General features: G+C 32.9%; 1 pseudogene; it reads right to left on the bottom strand.

Annotated features, from left to right (window-relative positions):
• The window catches only part of LOC137390468 (uncharacterized), a 41145-nt pseudogene extending 27962 nt beyond the window's left edge, over window positions 1-13183 (bottom strand).
• Between the last annotated feature and the right edge of the window lie 5620 nt (window positions 13184-18803).

The following is an 18803-nucleotide window of genomic DNA, read 5'->3' as shown; positions in this document are numbered from 1 at the left end:
TAAAAAAGGCATATTAACCAAATTCATCCATAATTAGTGAAAACAGAATCTTCAAAGAACAAGACTGAATTCAACCCATTACAACCGTCTAAGTTCTGTATTTTAAGGCAGAGTATAAAATATACTAAAAACTCATTTTTAAGAGGAAGTTTTCTGGGTAATATAAAATATTTGCTTGTGCCTTTTATTTTGTGAGTGACAACATTATCCCACGACCACACGAGCGGAGCGGAAGTGTGGGAGTTTTCATGATAAATGCATGTGCACACAATTTACGAAAATTATTCATCAACAATGAGACGAACCCTCGTCAAGAAATTTCATCAAAAAATTTAAGCATCGGAATGTAAAGTCGTTAAAGTATAATAACGATACAAAACACATTTAAACCTATTTAAATATGTTACCAAGTCTTTGTAAACCGTTGGTATTATTTTAAAACTTACCCATCTGATCGGATTATACACAAATAGACAGATTAATTTGAACGAAAATTGCCACAAAAAGCTTGAAAAGCTCGGTTTAATAAAAGTTAAGACCGAAAATTGAAACGCCAATAAAGCCGTGCGACCGATTGTAGAACTATTTAGCAGTGCGCATTTCACAAGAAAACCCTGCTCATTCCATCAGTCTATGGCCTTTCTTACTTGTATTCGAATTTATTCGAAAGGTTTCTGTAATAAACGTAGACCGTTTGAGGCGTAGACCGATTTACAGGTACGAAATTGTGGTACACAGTTTATCAGCCTGTGTTTTTTGTCCAATCACTGAAGGTTTCATTATTTGAAACGTTAGCCAAAATCCTTTACAACTTATGGACAAACTAGGACCAAACTACAACGCCCCTTCATGACGAGAACATTTTTTATTTTGCTACGTTTTTATACGCGTGAATGCTCCTACCCGCTTTCTGTTAAAGATCGCTTATCAAAACCATTCTACATTCAACGCAACCAACTTTCAAACTGTGTATAGTACACAGTAGCTTGCCATTTTACTTCTAATTTTGCATTTCAGAGTTATAATAAACATATTTCTTTATTGTTGTTGAATTACATACATTACAGTAAATTAGGCCTACAGCTTTATAACACTTTTATAACAGCTTTTGTTTTGCTGCAGTTTGCAGAAATCTTCGAGACGCATGAACGCTCATAGGTTTTCTATTATTGCTGTATTACTACATTAACAATATTGGTTATTTTAATAATATCAGTGCACTTTACTTATAATATTGGCCAACATTGCATTTCTCCTATTGCAAGGGAGAGATATAAACGTGTAATATTTTCCTTTCATTCTTGTTGTTTGTCATGACCAAACACTTTTTAAATAAATTTTCTAAAAACCTATATAAATACCACAACTTTTTGATATTGCTACCTATGACGTTTTGAAATGTAAACAAAATTGTATATTGGTTTTCTATTATTACTATATTAATAAAATTGATTATTCTAAGAATAGCAGTGCATTTTACTTCTAACATTGGCCAATATTGCATTTCTCCTGTTGCAGGGGCAAAATATAAACATATTTTCTATTCATTATTGCTTATTGTTGTATATAATAACACCTACACCCAGTACATTACAGCTACCATTGCAGTTATCCTATTGCACTGCAGAGCCATTTGATTGCTAATATTGCATTTCTCAACCATCAGTACCCTTTATTTTTTTGCCAATATCTCTGGCCATCTCTTTGGTCGTGGGCTGTATGACAGTGGAATTTCTAGTCAATATCAATAAATCTTTAGACCGCTGAAACAATTTTGTATTAAATTTTGTGTAAAGGAAGCATTTTAAAATATAACTGCAGTTGTAAATTACATTTAGTTTTATTTTTTTATCACCAAAGATAAATGATCTTGCAAATAAAATCAATCTTTTTACTGTGTGAGAGTGATTTATTACCCTTTCCATGAGTAAATAAATCCTATAGTACTAGGGCCTTAGATTTTCTCAATAATGGAATCATTGTTATCAGTCTGTAGCTGATTAGCAAAAGCTGCCAATACAGTCTATTGCTGCTACTAATAAGTTATATTCAGTAGTTTGTATGTCACTACTTTTTTACCAACTAGATATAACTGTAAATAATTTAATTTATTTTTCCTAAAAAGAGTGATAGGCAATCTGTAGATAAATTTTTGTAAAATGAATTTATTTTGTTGATGTAAAATTTTGGGACTGAATTTGTGTTTTTGGATGCCTATTATGTTTGTATGTTGCTACTGTTTTACAAACTAGTTATACAAACTGTAAAGAATTTAATTTTGTTTCTTAAAGAGAACAATAGGCAATCTGTAGATTATTTTTTGTAAAATAAATAAATCTTTGAACGTAAAATTGTTTGACTGATTTTGTGTTGCTGGAGACCTAAACTAGCTTTTCTAATGCTTCATCCTTCTACGCAAGTCATAGAAATAGAAATAGAAATTCAGTTTTGAAAAACGCAATGTTTATTTGATTTGATCAAATTTCTGTGATTACTATTAATTTAGGTCAGGTAGAATTTGAAACATATCAAACACTTCTCATATTTGTAAATAATCAGGACAGGGTAATTTACAGGTACATGGTAGTCAGCTAGCTCTACAAACAGGGTAACCATAGTAACAGGCAAACAGTGAGTTGTCTCTTTTTGAAATGATAAACATATATACTGACACACCTATCTTGTCCTTATATTATGGCTTGCTGCTAAATCATCATGAGTCACTTCATATAAAATGGAAAAAACAACTTTATGCTTACAACAGTAGATTATTTTATGATGCCGATTCATGAATCTATCACGTGTGCTTCACAAAATAAACCTTAAAAGATAAAATATCTGCATTACCTAGCTTGCCTAGTAGCATAACTAAAATAGGTTTTTTATTTTATATGCGGAACAGTTAGTCCTATTTGCTGATGAGTAGCATTTAGGGAAGAGGTAGTTACATGTATTTTTGGAATATAGGTTTTGCTTTAAACATCGTTATCTTTTATGTGTAGAGTACTGACTTAAATTGAAGTTCCATAGCACCTACGACCTTGACAAGAATGTTGATGGTCCTTTTAGGACTAAAACATGACCTAATAAACAGTCAGAATCTTGCCTTTATAATAAGAAGAACTAACAATTCCTTATTTAGTAGATATAAAAGTGTTTGAGCTTCCAGCACACTCATGGAAAGTTTCAACAAATAATGAAAAGTGGCTAAAGCAAAGATCAGTTAGCTATTGGCATTTGCAAAACACATTTTTTGTATTTGGTGCTAGCCTTCTAAGACACTTCAGTTTCATGGTTGATCCTGCATTGCATAATCCCAAAGTACTTCTTTCTGGTATGTTTTTTATTTCAAGGTCATCTAAGGGGCACCGTGATGAATACGCCATTGTTGGGGAATGTACATGGCTGATCCTGAAAATCAGCCTTCCACATTTTTTAATCCTGATCAGCATTATGATATCTTAGGTCTAGGCCTGATTAAGGTGAATTAACAAACCGGTGTACCTTTGCTTATAGTTTTACATGTACTATTATTACAATTTGATGACAACATTGCAGAAGAGGCAGTTTATTTTGGTGCCACTCTCAAACTGACACCAATATTGAGCACCCCTGGATATCACCCAGGCGCTTTAGGCATATTCACATGAGGCATGGGGATAAGAACTCACTTTGGGAGATACCATGTTCTTTTTTTACGATTGTTAGTTTTGTCACAGGCCCTCAGATCTGTCTTCTAGTCAGTCATCAACATTTTAATGAACACCACAAAAACGGCTAAGAAATTAAACGATTTTGGGCACTCAATGAACAAATCACAGGGAATTTGTCATCAGCCTTTTGTAGTAAATCCAAGTCAGATGTTTTGGCAAGACAATTCAGGCCATGTCAAAACATAACCTTGATGTCCTTTCATCAAGACATAAAAGAAAACTTTATTTTATATAAGTATCATACTTTTTGTATGAATTAGTTTCTAGTAACGAGTCCAAACAAAACTACTTTTATTTTTAAGTGTATTTGTGGTTAGTATGTGAGAGCTACTAAACTATACAGACAGCTGTTCACAATAAAAGGGAATCAATGCACTGACAAAGTACTGATTGTTTCCCCTGACTCAGAGCAGGATTGGGCTATTTCAACCTAGTAATGCCAGCCTTAAATGGATTACAGTAAATCACGTAGAAGTGGAAATACAGCTAGGAATCATCTAGTGCAGCTGTAATATCAAGTGGTGAGACTTAACGTGTGAGCAAACTAAAAGCAAATTAAGCAAAGCTATAGCAACAGAGGCATCAAATGAAAGTCACCTCAGAGCACACTTGGTGCGATATCATTTGCATCCATCAGAGCAAATTTATGATATAGATGGTGGTGGTATTTGCATTAATTTAAATTGGAACTAAAATGTATTAATTATTATTATTATTTATTTACTTATCAGCTAGCTTTAATTCTTTGCCAATTTCTCACCAGTTATTCCTTTTGATATCTTCTCTTTTATAATTTTGGGGTATTTGATTATAGAGGCATGGCCTCTCTCTTACCAGCGCAATGAGTTGCTCTTCTATATCTGATCACGCTACCATCATTAATTAAGTAATCGATTTATTATTATTAATACACTACTATTTGGTAAGACGACGCTTGTAGTTTTTTGCGGTTTATGACCTTGGAACAGCCAATAGCATGCAAAAAGTTGCGCCAAAAATCAAACATGTTTGAACGCTCTGAAAACGCCACAGTCTTGCCGCTGCGGCTTCCGCTTTGTCACATCGCTTCACTTTTGTGTCACATTTGCTCTAGTGTGTGCGCATCTTCAGCCTTGCATAGTACTTGTTTAGTTTGTTGTCCAAGAACCACTGTAGTGACTGCACTTTTATTAAAGGTTGAATAAGATCTTCAGGTCAAATGACTTTATGAAGCATTGAAGCATTGCATGAAATTATTTAATTGAAGTTGATGTTGGTGAGCTGGTCTTGATAAGATAATAGGGATGTAGCGAGATGTTCTTTTCTTAATGTATTTCAACATGTGCATCAATACATAGTACACTTACTGTTAATTTTTAAGGTCTAAGGCGAGAAGTATGATCTTGTTTGTGGTTTTATTTTTGTATTTTGCGTGTTTTATTATGTGGAATTTTATCCGACATGAAGTTATATGGTAACTTGAAGGTATTTACTTTGCATTTTAAGCCTTGAGAATCAGTCAAGAAGTTAGACGGTCGCAAGGTTTGAACAATTATGACAGACAATTGTTAGCCATTGTTGTTTCACGATGTTGCTCTAAAACATGATTGGAAAATTGTGTTCTGACCTTGTTTGATAAATATTATTCTATTTGGTGTAGGTAAAAGTAATTGTGTTGTTTTATGCATTTCCGAAAGTATCATCTAACAAGGGTATGTTAGGGAAGTAATACCCTTATTCGCTCACACTATAACATTGCCTAAATCCTGAATTTGGGTGTGAGAGTCCTTTTGGAAATGCAGTGCTACACTAGATAAACTTTTCTTTGTGAATTTGTAACAGCTAATCTTTCATAAGTTGTGTACGTACTTAACAAAAATTAAATGAAAAATAAATGCCCAAATTTATTTTAGTGCGTTTTTGTAGTACTTTTTGACTGTGCTACAACTAATTATATCACATATCAGTTTAATAGTTAATTTTCAACACAGATTTAAAATTAGTAACTTTTTTAATTAATACCAGTTTCCACTATGTAAAATTAGTTTGAATTTGAGCATATCATATTCTGTTTATGATTTTACATGTTTATCAAAATTGTTTTTTGTTAAATGTAAACTAACTGACAAAGCAGTCTTTAAGTAACTTGTAAAGTGGTCACAAAAATCTTGGTGATATAAGTGGGAAAGAACTAGCAAACCTCCATTTTTTTATTAAGTTGTTGTTTGTTTTTTTTTCAAAAGTCGATAACCATCCGTAACTGTCTTTGGATAACACAAAACTCTAAGTTTTTTCTATTAAAAATGTGGCAATAAAAAAAGAACCAATATAAAGGTTTAGTCATAAAATGGGATATAAATGTAATTTTACATGGGTACTTTTATGTGTCTGACTGTCTACCAAGCTGCTGTACAATTGATCATATACTTTTAATAGGTCAATTCTTCATCTGTCTAAAACACGCTACAATGAATTTGTGTTTTTAATAAATATCTAAACTTGAAAATATAGTAAAAACTGTTTCCATTCTTTTTGAAGATGCTTTATGAATGACATGATTTTAGACATTAAAATAAAGCTCTTTTACATTGTTTACAAAACCAATCTATGATTAAGCCACTCTCCTATGATAGCTTACCTGCCAATTTCATATTTTTCTGTAGGTAATAGCTGCTTTATGGATTGCTTTGATGCTGCCGAGGAAGTATTGTAAATGTTCTCAAGAATTGAGATGATGCAACAAACCAGAAGCCACTAGCAAATAGTTTATAGTTCATTTTCATGAATATCTCAGTCTTTCATTGTTCAGAATTTACTTGTTTAGAAGTTGACTTCAACTAGTTCGCTTCTATATTAAACATCTGTTAAGGATACTACACTGTAGTAGCCTTATCTAACTTAGGCTACTACAGTGTAACCTTGGCATATGTATGTCCTGATATATGAATGGTTGGAGATGCAACACATACAGTGTAATTTGCAAAAATGTATGCTTTGATATAGATACAAATGTTTGAGAAAAACTTTTCGATACAGTATTTTTCTTGTGTAGGCAACCGATATAAGCCATTCAGTTTGTTTTTTTATTGTCGTTGTGTAATTAATTGTTATCAAATTCTTTGGACACTTTAAAAAAAAGATTGAAATACACATACATGATTGCTACTTTGTATAATTGGCATGCAGTGAAAGTCAAAAACTATGCCAAAAATACAAAACATAAAAGTAATAATAAGCAAAAGTTTACGTGAGTAAAAATTAAGTAGCATTGTGTTAAGAATTTGATAATATTTTTTTTCAATGTTGTATGTCAAAATATGTCTTTAAAGACTGATATGTGTGTTACCGTTTCCTTATACTCGTTTTATTGCTATTAAAACATGTTCATTGAAATATCAGTTTCTGTTCTAAAATACATGTAACACCAAGTGAGTACTATCGCTTGCAACATATGACAGGTTTGATCACTGTCAACACGTAACATATTTACGTAGTTATTGGTGTACATACTAAAATAATAACAACATACATTAATAAAATGGTAACATCTCATTTCATTCCATCTCTCATAACCTTCACTTCTGTTGACCTACCATCATCATTCGTTTCGGTAACTAAACTTCCTTTTTTATTGATTTTGTTTGCATTTATTGTCAATTATCATATTACTATTTCATTCTATCAATATTAGTGTCATTACTCATTTTTGTATAGAAACAGTATAAATTGTATGCCATTTAGTTGTGTTTTGTTATGGTTTTAAATTTCAAGACCAGATTAACTCAGATTTCGTTATTCGGCACAAGAAAAAATATTTTTTAGATGCAATTTCTATTATACAACAATGGATATGAAACAAATTAATTTCATGTGTCAAGTTTTCACAATATTAAAACTGAATCAATCACATACATTAAAAAAATTGAACAAAATTGTATATCATTTGAATGGTAACCAATAAGAGTTGATAGACTTATTGGATTTCTTTCCTGAGCTCTTACAGCAACTTCCGGGGAGATTTGAACATATAGATGATTAGTTGATGATGTTATTTTTGGTTCACCCAGCCCTTGATCAGCATATCAAAAAGCTAAACTAGGCTCAGTCACTACATATATGTAGCATGAAAGGGCAAACTTATAACAAGAGATACATACACAAAACAAATCATAACTCCATCATCCTCTTACAGCACAAAATACAATAAGTAAAACAACGAAAGGGAACTACAGAAACAATTATGTCAGTATTTGCAGAAACACCGTGTTCGGGGATTTTCTATATCTATTTTTTAGATACCAATGCTAATAGATACCAATAGATACCAATGCTAATAGATACCAATAGATACCAATGCATTCTATAGATAGCTGTCATTTTTTGATGTCTGAACAATACTATGGTAATGGCATCGTAATTCAGTAAATTCACTCTAAACCAAATATTTTAAAGAAACCTCACATAAGCAGCCTTTACACACTGGTTTTGTAACACACTCTCATTTTCTATAACGCCAATTTCGGTGACTCTGAATAAGGAACTAGTGTAAATATGTGATTGATGTTCTATTTGCGTGTCAGAAAACTACAACTCTAAAGCATTAGCCATTGTCGGACAGAATTTCAGTTGGATCGCCCTCTCAGTAAATATTTGCTCTAGTTGCTCTATTACTGCCACGGATGTTTTATTACATAGCTTCCTTCTAATACATACATTGTATCTGCTAGGGCCACAGTCTATTATTGTTGAGTATTCTGAATTGATGTAACTAGTTATATTAACTGCTAACTGAGACCAGTCTCTTGATACCTCTACTTGCTCAGTTTCCTACTGAGCTGGAGCCAGATCTACTCACATAGACACATCGCAATGTTTTACAACTTTTTTACATTTTTCCTACATTTTTTCTGCAGATGCCAGCATCCCCTTTATTGTTGCTCAACGTTGAGTTTGATTTACTGCTACAAGATGAATATTTAGAAGTTTGTGCAGGTTGTCTCCCTTATTTTCTAAAACCGTTATGTTAAATTGCATATCTGTGTTATGAATCGCGTTTAGGAAACTCTTGGTAATTTGTCTGCTTTGTTTTTTTGAGATCTGACAAATTAAACTCTAAGGGTAAAACCAACCTATTCAATAATGTCAATGATTAAGACAAATCTTTCTAACCCAATCATTTCACTCGTACCTCCAACTTTAGGCATTTTCACATCATTCAGCCTAGATAATTCCCAGCAATACACTGTGGCTGTGTCTGTACAAATCTGCGAATTTCTCAAATTTTTAAAAACTATGTTTATTGCTTTTGTCGGTCTATCTAACTCTGCAGCGTTTATAAGAGTTTCATCATTGATACCTCGTTACCATTTTGTATCTTCTACCATCAATTTGTCAATCTCTGCTTACACTTATACTGCATAGTTTAGAGCTACTAGCATTGTCTCAAAAATTGCCATTTTGGTGTTCCAGTTGCACTTCACTGGCTCCCTGAGCGGGTCATGTTTCTGTGCATGTTTAGCACTTCAATTAACATGGATTGAATTGTTCAAGGTATACACCTGCCCCGAACACATGTGTTGGCTTTGCGTTCCATGTAACTACGTACTACTCTGAGCCATCTAGCTACCAAATAGTGACCTATTAATTTCCCACATATTGAGTACATCTGTTTTGTAGTTATTTGAGATTGCTCACCAAGCAACTCAGAATCTTTGCTGTGTATAGGAACAATTTATTCATTCAAATGATTGTCAACGATATAGTGATTGCAACTGCTTACGGTATTGTCATCTAGGAATGACAATGGCTATTATACTAGATGAGATCTTAGGCGCTAGCTTGACCTGCACCTTATACAAGTTGTCACATACAGTCTGACATTGAAATTCACTGCTTGAAACTGCTGCAAGGATACATCAACATTAACTTGTAAGTGTGCCTTCTGCAAATCAAGTATGCATATCTGATCACCCAACTCGCGCCATTATTATAGTTTCTCTTGATATACTGCTACAATGCTTTCTGTTTTTTTAGTTACATACTTATTCAACTCACGGCTATAGTCTATGGCATGTCTTACTTTGCAGAATGGCAATAAGTGGAATTACATGTACCTCCCTTTACCTCACCAAGCATGCTTTGTTTTGAGATTCTTACCATCCTTCATTAATCCACTGCTTAACTTCAGTGCTATATTTATTTCTGCATGAGTTATTTATATCATAGTCTCCACATTGAATTTTTAGAGCTGATTGTTTTTCTATCTATTTCCAGCTAACTGTCAACCTGATGCAATTGAACATAGCTATAAAGCCAATATCATTAATGCATAGATTGTTAGAGTGTAGCATTTGTTCTGCAGCAGCTACCGCTGAACTATCCGAGTAATCAAATTTTACAATGCTGCATGAATCAACTGTCACACTATTCAGTTTATAGTTTATATCTACTCCTAGAATAAATCTCTATTAATAAATTAACTTTGGTGCTACTAGACAGTGAAGCTTTACACTCTTGCCATCTATTAAAGCTTTTAGTTAACTTTCATAGCTGCATCCTGTAGTACTTCCATTAAGCATATCTACAGTTTTACGGAATTAGAAGATTTGATATAAAAACAAATTCATATAGCAGTCTGAAATAGAAAATGAATCAGAAACCAAGTCAGTGTTTGTTAATAACTCCAAACTGAAAATCCAAACTGGAACCTAAATGAATGTCAGGACCTGAGTCTATTTTCTAATTTGAAAAAAATCTTACACGAAAAGCGTTTTCGATTATTAATCAGATCTGCAGTTCACATTGATATCCCAGTTTAAATCTGCATTAGTAAGGCCATGGAATTTTAATGTTGAGTTAAAATCTATTTTGAGATCTTCTTTCGCTTATAAACCAAAATGCAATTACAATTCTGAATTGCAATAGGCCCAAAAACCCAAACAAGGTTTTTCAAAAATTGTTGAGGTAATGTAATACTCTGATTTGTTGTATAGGTTCAGATACAAAACAGTATTTAAATTGGATTATCAGTTAATGTATGGTTTAGATGCATAACCATGATGCATAATTTAAATACAGTTCTAACTATAAGAAATACTAAAAATTGAATTTATATCAGAATTAAATCTCAACCTAAAACATATTTTGCTATCAAGATCAACTCTGAAATTAAATCGATAACCAATTTTTAATCCGAAAAATAAGCAGAATAAAATTCTGAATTGTATCTTGAAAGTGTATCTAAAAATAAAAATTGAAGCTTACATCTTAATATGGTTTAACTCTAATGTTTAATCCAAATCAGACTCCAGAATTGTTAATTAATTATAAATCTACATCCAAATTGGAATACATTCAGCATAAAAACCAGAATCAGGTATGACCTAGAATCTCATTAAAATTAAAAAATTGTAATTTTAAACTGAATTAGTTTTTCATTTGAGCTAATTCATGGGGTCATTTTTTGATTGCTCATGAATGATTCTTATAAAACTTTTCGTAATATAATATACAATAAAAATATGTACCTTACTTATATCACTGCTACTTTGTAAGAATAAGTTTTAAAAAAATCTATGAAAATAGTTTTGTTATCTAGGGCTGTGGGTTGTACTGGTTAGCTCAATTGTGCATAATCTTTTCCACTGAAAATTCTATTCACATATCAAACAAGCAATCTATTTTCATTAGTCAACCTAGAAAACTGCTGATTTATAAAAAGAATTATTCAAATTGCTTAAAAAAATCATTAAGCAAAGAAAAACCATAAATAGAAGTAAATGTTGATGCAATCAAAAGGCAAAGAATAGCTTGTTAGCTGAGCCTGTTGTACCAACCAGTGGAGACTGCAAAATAACCAATTCTGGTTGTTAGAGTTTTCTCTTTGTACTTACCTGAAGGTGGGAAACACCTGCTGTTCAGCTAAAACAGATAATCACATAATGAAGCCATCTCATTTCTAATCACTGTCGTATTCACACCTTGAGGGCTTCTAAATAAATCCACTGTTCAACACAAAATAAATTATAGTGAGAATGCATGAATATCCTATAAGTCACATAAATGTCTATACAAGGCTACAGGTTCAGTTGATCATTCTAATTTCATCATTTGAAGCATCAGACAAGCTAAAGGGTAGACTTCTGAGCATGTTTGCATCAAAGTGTAACTTTTCTTGGTACACTTTACATTTTGTGACTATGACTATTATTTAAAATTTCCGATAGTTTGCCTATGCGTAGCATCCGATCTTTAAATTATGGATGCACTTTTTGCTAGTAAATGTTGATATGAGTGATAATTTAACACCTTCTCTGGTCTCTGAATCAACACTTAATAAATAGCTCATGCAACTTTAAAATCTCGAGTAAAAATACAAGGTTTGTTGTGGTAATTTGCTACACACAGACAAGGAGAACATGGTCAAAAATAGAATAGGAGAAAAAATCTGAAATGCAAATAATAATGTTCTTTTAAAAATGAGTGTAACCGTATTAAAATAATTAAAAAACCTCTGTCAAAAAAAATTCATGAGCACTAGTTTCTATTAAGAATAGTCATTGGATTTCAACAAAATGAAAAAAATATATACATAACTACTTTAAAAAAACCTAAAGACTATGTATTAGGGTAATACGGCTTCACAGTTTCTCTTGCCATTTTATCTCACTTACTTTCTCACTCACTCTCTTACTTACGTTCTCACTCATTCCATCGCTTACTCCCTCCCTCACTCTTTTACTCAATTTCTCAATCTCTCACTTACTCTTTTACTCCATCTATCACTCTCTCATTCTCTCACTGTTTCACTTATTCACTCACTCAATCACGCTAACTCGCTATCTCGCTATGAGCTATCTCGCTAACTCATTCAATCACTCCCTTAAATTCTTACTCACTCTCTCACACATTCCCTCACTTGACCTCTCACTTACGTTTGCACTTACTTCCCCACTTATTCTCTCCCCTCTCACTCAATGTTTTTTTTCGCTTGCTTGGTCTCTCTCTCTCTGCCTCCCCTTCTCTTTCTTTCGCTTTCATACTCTCTCTCTCTCCCCCCTCTCTCCCCCCTCTCTCCCTCCCCCTCCCCCTCTTCCTCTCCCTCTCCCTCTCTCTCTTTATTTCCTCTCTTTATTTCCTCTCTTTATTTCCTCTCTTTAGTTCCTCTCTTTATTTCCTCTCTTTATTTTCTCTCTTTATTTCCTCTCTTTATTTCCTCTCTTTATTTCCTCTCTATATTTCCTCTCTTTATTTCCTCTCTTTATTTCCTTTCTTTATTTCCTTTCTTTATTTCTCTCTCTCTCACCCTTTCTCACTCACTAGCTCACACATTTGCTCCCTTGCTCATTCTCCCTTCTCGCTCTCTTTTTGTAGGTCACTTTGAGAATGACTGTTTTCTAGTACTAGCTTTATCACTTACTTCTGTGCAGCTCCATTTTCTCTTCGTCTTGCCATCGGTTTGGGTTCGGTCTCCTCAACTTCATGTTATGCATAGCTACATATTCGATTAACTTATATCTAATATTTAATTTGAACACACTCTACCATGAAGTTTCTTTAAATTTCATTCCAAAATTTACAAATTATCATTAACATTTTCAAACTGGTTTTAATAGATAATGCAACATTTTTGTGCTTGTCTACAGAAAGGTTGAGGCATACTTTTTCATTCACTTCATGCGCTGCCTCTCACAATATTATAGCTGTGATCAAACTTTCAATGAAAAATAGAATGAACATTTGATATAAAAAAGAAAGTTTAATTAAAATATCAAAATACATTTATAAGTTATTTTCTTCTGTTCTACAAAGCACTGAGATAAACTGTTTTCTTCCATAGATCTGCTTCCCACACAATATTTCAGACTTGATCAAATCTTGAATAAAATGACCAAAGAATATTTTTAATAAAATAAGAATTCCGTTGTTATAAAAACTAGTAATTGAGACGAGAGAACAGATTGAGTCATGTTACCAGACGTACTGAGCCACTTTATCTACAAGCAGACAACTAATTGCTGGACTGGAAATCAGTTTGGCAAATGACAGTATTATGATGATTTTCAAATGCAGTATTGCTTTTGCAGATTATGATGTGTTAAATTCTTCTCTTACACTGACTTGTGACGTAAAACACAGGCTGCTGATAGGTAGCTACCAAGTTATAATAATTGCAAGCTGTATGGCGCTTACTACTGACCATACACTAGAAGACATTGAGCTATACACGCTGTAAATTGTACACAGTCGCTGTCAAAGTTGTAACTTTCTCTATGCATCAGCTAATTGAGGGGCAGTTTGAGGACAATTACATAAGATGTCACAAACTGCCATACTAAAAAAATCTTCTAATAGAACATCAAATGTGACTCATTACTCTGCTCACTCCAACCTAGCCCTTCTCCATTTTAAGGAAAAAGCCGTTCTTCTTGGTGAACTTTGCCTTTTATTGTTTTAGTTTTCCTGCATCAAACGTCAATAAATTTTTTTCATTTCTCAGCCTGCTATAAGTAATCATATGAGTTTCAGAGACTACCAATTGACATAGAAACAATGTGTTCTGGGTCTAACATAGCACTAATCGACCAACCACTTTAATACTTGTGTCGACTCTTTAAGGTGATCATCCAGTAATCTTTATTCACTTTTTATGAAGCTGCTTAATCTGATCAAACCATTTTTACTGAAGTTTTCTTCCCACAACTACCATATCAACAGAGTCACTGAGCAGATAAAATAGTGTAGGGTTAATCTCAAGCACAATAATTAAAAAAGCTTTATCGTGTTTTGCAAAGTACTATTTCCGCTTACTTTTATTTTATTTTCTATCATCCATTCTACATATAGTTCACCAACTGTACTCCACTGCCCTGATTTGCTCTATTTCACTTTAAATTGTCATTTCCATGTTTCAAAGTAAACTTTGTTTACTCTATTAGCTATGGTATTCTTTCTTCCCCATCTATGTTTAGACCCATAACTTATAAGTTTTATCCACCTTGCTTTATTTAACTGTTCACCCAAACTCGCCATCAAAATGGAGCACTTGTTGCTGTTAAGTAACTTCAAAGCAGTAACAGCCACAAGCTAAACCAAAAACAGAAAAGCAGGACGGAAACTAAAAAGCTTACATAAATATATCCAGAACAATTGGAAGTACACACAAAAATGATGTTTCTGAAAGGTGGGCCATGTAGCCAGTAATGTAACAAATTAACAATGTAAAGGGCACTGAATGCTAGACCTTAGTAGCATTGCCTCTGTATGTAATTATTTATACAGTGAACAAGTTAAACTAAATGATATCATAAACTGACAACAGAAACTATTAATTGACGTTGGAAAACATTTTGAGAGCAGATCTAAATAACTCAATTTTATAAGTTGATGTGATAGTCACAAGTTGATGTGATAGTAACAAGTCGCTGTGATAGTCACAAGTTGATGTGGTAGTTGTAATAGAAGCAATGCAGTTATGTGGCAAGTTTTTCAAAATTGAATTGTCAAAACTGTTTTCTTGCAAGCGGTGATTAAATTTTTATTTTGGCACAGACTTGTCTGACAGGGAAATAATCTGAATAAACAAAACACAATGGGAAACTGCTGAACAAAGTACCATTAGAAAACTCCAACAAAATTAGCATGCAGCTGAAAAAGTTGAAAAGCTGAAGACTTTTATTTCAAACTCTTTTAATCACTGCTTGTTTGAAAGTCAAAAAACTAAATGCACATTGGTAATAATCAGGTATTAGAAAACCTTTGACATCTCTTAATCAATGTTAAGCCTGTCAGACTCTAATTCTAATCTACACTCAATTTACAATGAAAGAAGAGCCAACCTCTCATAAGATAAAATTTTAAGAAAGAAGTCAGCGGTAATGTCAGTGAAGTTCCTGAACTCACTTGAATCAAGAACATCTTGATTCTCTATGACTTTCTGAACCTGAGGATGTTTTACATTCAAGTGTTTACTATGGTTACTCGTTTATATGTTATAAACTACAGCTATAGTGGATTGATTGTCGCACATGTAACATTAAGGTCTGAATGAAAACCTTAATATATTTTATAAGTTGTTGTAGTCATCCGTATTGAATTCTGCTGCACCAGCTTGTTGGTCCAAGACCAACAATAAATGCCACTCTAGACTTTCACTACCAGTTCTAATAACTAGCAAAATCTGCATTTGTGTATTCCATCGTCAGTATGATTGGCATTGTGAACACCAGATCAAGAACCATTGTACTTTTTGGATACTAAATGAATTTTTAGCAGCTGTCATAATCTTCTCAGTATCTCAGCAGGCCATGCATAGAACTTAGTCCATGCCCTCGTTGTTTCAAAGTTTTTTTACCACAATGGTATGGAAAATACTATCAATATTTGATAGATATAAGCCCATGTCAACAGGATCGCTACTACTGTGTTATCATAAATTGGCTTACATTGCATGCATCTACTGTAACAAACGAAACTTGGTGATAACTCTGCATGTTCAACTTTTGAAAAATGTTGAGTTGTAGGAAGTTGGGTGCTCTCTCTCAATAACTGCATCAAAATAAGGTCCTGATCCCGCATCCTGATAAATTTAAAGAATGCCGGATTGACTTTCCTTAGGCTGCATTTAGAGTCAGACATGAGGAGCAAAAAACCATTGTAGATTGCTCTCATTATTTGTTGATACTTTTCACTGGGATATCTACATGTATGTATCCAGAGGTGAGTGGTTAACCGGATGAAGCAGAGAAATTTTAAATATATGTGTTTTACTTTGTTACAATTTCTAGCATGCTGCGGAAAATAATAAAAATCTTTGGTAAACTAATGGATGATGCATTTTTGACAGTTTTTCCAAAGACTTGTACTGCAGCACATAAATACATGTAACATAAGGATGGTGTTCCCTGTTGAACTGCTTTCTAAGTCTGTAACTAATGAATAGTTATACCTTGGTCTGCAACAGTAGTTAGAAATATATGTATCAATGACAAACAGGAATGATCTATATTTGTCCGAGTCTTCTGGGTAATGAGCAAAGCCCTTATCTAACATATGAGGGACTTACCAGCTTTAATAAAGCTTTGGGTTGCAACATTTATATAACTTAAGATAGTTTTCCATGTCGAACAGAGTTCTTTGCGCACATCTAATAAATAACCTACGTTTATCAGCGGCTTAAGTTAACTATTTGTGTCATTTAATATGTGTTATGGGGTAGCTATATTTATCACGGTCTGCCGAGTTTTGAGCTCAGCACTTATCAATAATCTAGGGTTACACTAATTTAATAAGCCATCAAGTAAAGATTTTGCATAAAACAGCTATTCATGGATGATAGTGTCACATCTTTTAGGTGGCTTGGTATGTTGCCCTAGATAGTTATTGATCATCAGTTGAAATTCAAACTTAGCAGCATCTTCCAGTCACCTAAATGCGTACAAACGTTCACTTCTGGCTCACTTCAAGGTACTACCATCCCAGCTGCTCAACAAGCTGCCAGACCAACATAAGTAAAATCATAAATCTGAAACAAATAATAGGCCGATGGGAGAGTGTCAGTCAAGCATTTTGTAAGTAAAAGAGATCTATCTCAGGTGCCCACATACATGTATCTACTCTTACCAACTCAGTTTTGCTCTTTGGTCATAGTTGAGGATTCATGTAAACATATTTATACTCGACAATCATGATATCACACCTAACAAAGTCTGTAACTATAGGTGAATTATAGAGTCAGTTGGTTTTAGACCTCATGCTTGTTCCAAATGTCTAATGAAACCAAAGATTTCAATTTATGATCTTTATTGAGTATGGAAGCCTGGACAAGGTGCCCAAACACTCCGATAGTCCTAAATAGGTTTTTAGTTTTCAAACTTTTGCTAACGGTAAGTTAATAGAAGTCACTGCCTCATATACGGTGCTGCTCTAGCACTCAGCCCAGAAAGTTTGTTGTGTGCAATGAATAGAGAACTGTTTGAGATGTTAAATATAATATATTTAGTAATATATTTAATAATATATTAATATTGATAATATTATTAATATTATTAATTAATATTAATAAATATTAAAATATTAAATAATGTATAAAATAAAATAAAACATTAAATAATATTAATAATTAATTAATATTAATAATTTAATAATATATTAATATATTAATAGTATTTATATTTAATAATATATATTTATAATAGTTTCATATATTATATGAAACTTGAGTGATACATGTTGGCCACTACTATCACTGTAGAGCATGTATATAGTCTGGCTAGTCTGATTAATCACTAGTACTTCAAACACTTGAAATACCTAAAATCAATATATTTATCCTATAAAATTATAAATTAGTCCTTCCGCTAAGAGCATCAACAAATAACAAAATTTTATAGAATTGTTTTAATCTGTATGCAAGGCTGCAATCATCAGTGTGAATTAATTTATTACCAAGAAGATTTCATACCCTCATTTGAATAAAAAACCTAAGTGAAATTTTGAGTTAGAAATGTTTGAAAACCTTTCTTCCCTTGTGATACTTTTTTACGGAGTAACACTTAAATTTTTGTATAGTTAAATGTGCACCAAAGTGAAAAGAGAAAAAAAACTATAAAAATTAATAAATGAGAGAAAATATTACAGGATACAGCCAAATTAGACCTGAGTAGACACATACAAAAAGTGAACCATTTAGCATAGAAAACCAATAACATGCAAACTGTTACTTGCAACAAGTTAAATCTGAGCAACTGAGCAGAATTGGGGGAATAAATAAAAACAGACAAGCCTGCAAGATATTTATTTGCATACTTGTATTATATACCGTAAAAGCTCTAATTTAACGTCGTCTTTATTTGAACTCCGTCTTTATTTGAACGCCATTTGCAATTGACCGCCGCCCTGGGAGAAGCGTTGAAAAATAGATCCCCACTCTCCAATTGAACTTCACCTCCAGTTTTTCGCCACTTTGACTTTATTGGATCTTTACGAGTCCGTAATATTAACTGACTTAAAGAAAAGTGTTTCTAAAATAAACTGTTTATATCAATAACAATTAATTCTCTCATTGTCCAATTCCAAAGTTTTTCGTTTTTTCCCTCGTTAAAACTTTGAAAG

This window comes from Watersipora subatra, chromosome 3 (assembly GCF_963576615.1).
Source record: "Watersipora subatra chromosome 3, tzWatSuba1.1, whole genome shotgun sequence".
NCBI classification, from domain to species: domain Eukaryota; kingdom Metazoa; phylum Bryozoa; class Gymnolaemata; order Cheilostomatida; family Watersiporidae; genus Watersipora; species Watersipora subatra.
This window is presented reverse-complemented; position numbering and strand designations above follow the sequence as displayed.